We start from the raw sequence: 1593 nt of genomic DNA on the forward strand, positions 1-1593 counted from the left end.
ATCTATAATAACCAATAGTATTGACGATAAAATTCAGCCATCCCAGGTCCTTGGGAAGGACTCGATGTCTGGATAAAACAAACCAGTCAATAACACCTGTCTGACTGTGTAAACAAGAAATAATAATAATAATGTTAAAAAGAATGGGTGCAAGAACCGAGCCCTGAGGCACCCCACAAAGGAGTGGCCACAGGGCAGAGCACTCGCCACAGATACACACCGACTGAAAGCGCCCACTAAGGAAGGAACGGAAGCAATGCAAAACAGTGCCCCCAATACCCAACCCGCACAGGCGCTCCAGAAGGATACCATGGTCGATGGTATCGAAAGCCGCTGAGAGATCTAAAAGGACCAAGAGAGTGGGGCTACCCTCATCAAGGTCACGATACTAGTCATCAACCGGAGTGACCAATACCGTTTCCATGCAATGCCGTGGCCTGAAAACCGACGGACAAGGATCTAGAAAATCAGCTTCATCCAGAGCTTTTTCAAGCTGGGCACATACAACCTTCTCCAAAAACTCTGCAATGAAAGGAAGGTTGGAGATTGGTCGATACTTCTCAAGGACCTCAGGATCGAGAGGAGTCTTCTTCAAAGAAGGGCGCACCACAGCCTCTTTTAAGGCTGCTGGCACAGACCCCTCAGCAGAATTAGCAGCAGGGTGAGGAAGGGACAGTGGAATGCTACCCGCCCCGCCCCCCCGCACTTATAATGGCACCTTCTGCGTGACAGTCAGAAGGACGCTGCCTCTGAAGATGGACGCTCCACCCACAGAAAGCCAATTGGTTTCCAGCTGACCTCTCCTCCTCACGAATCTGCCCAGTTCCTTTGAAAGGCCAACCAGGGGCCCTCATCTTAGCATTCATCATCTGAACTACAAATGCTTATGCAGCACTGCTGTTTCGTGAGCCGGGCCCCGAATCAATTTCATCAGATGGACTCTAAACATTACAAGCGAAGGTAAGAGCGGCTGGTCCTAACAAACTGGGGGGCACCAAAGGAGGCACAGCTGCCTCTCCTTCCCGTGCTCTGTTTGCTCCTCTCTCTCTCTCACCCTGCACTGCCTGCAGGCCAGCCATTCATCAGGTAGAGCTGTGCAGTTAACCGCCCAGCTCTACCTGACAAATGGCCGGCCTGCAGGCAGTGTGGCTCTCATTAATGCTGGAGCAGGGTAGGAGAGAGGAGCAAACAAAGTTCCAGGAAGCAAGGGCAACTGTGCCACCTTTAGCGCCCCCGTCATGCGGCCTGTTAGAACAAGCCACTCCTGTGCAAGGCTTAATTGTTTCTCAAAGCGACCCACACACGACCCACTCAAGCTCTTGTCACTTGAGGATTTGCAGCGGAATGTGTGAACCGCCTCCATTCCAAAGCACTGTCTGAGGGATGTGAACTCTGTATCTGACCTAGGATAGCTGTGCCACATATGCAGGGCATCACTTAATGCTGCAGCCATCAAATGATGAATGCGCCTGCCTGAGCTCACGGCAAGATTTCGAGAAACAAGGCAGGAACACAACTGGCCTGGATAAACCAGCCAGCCAGCCAACCACGCACCATGGGGGTGGGGGTGGGGGGAAATACACCACAAGATAC

Source organism: Hemicordylus capensis, chromosome 7 (assembly GCF_027244095.1).
Source record: "Hemicordylus capensis ecotype Gifberg chromosome 7, rHemCap1.1.pri, whole genome shotgun sequence".
Lineage (NCBI taxonomy): Eukaryota > Metazoa > Chordata > Lepidosauria > Squamata > Cordylidae > Hemicordylus > Hemicordylus capensis.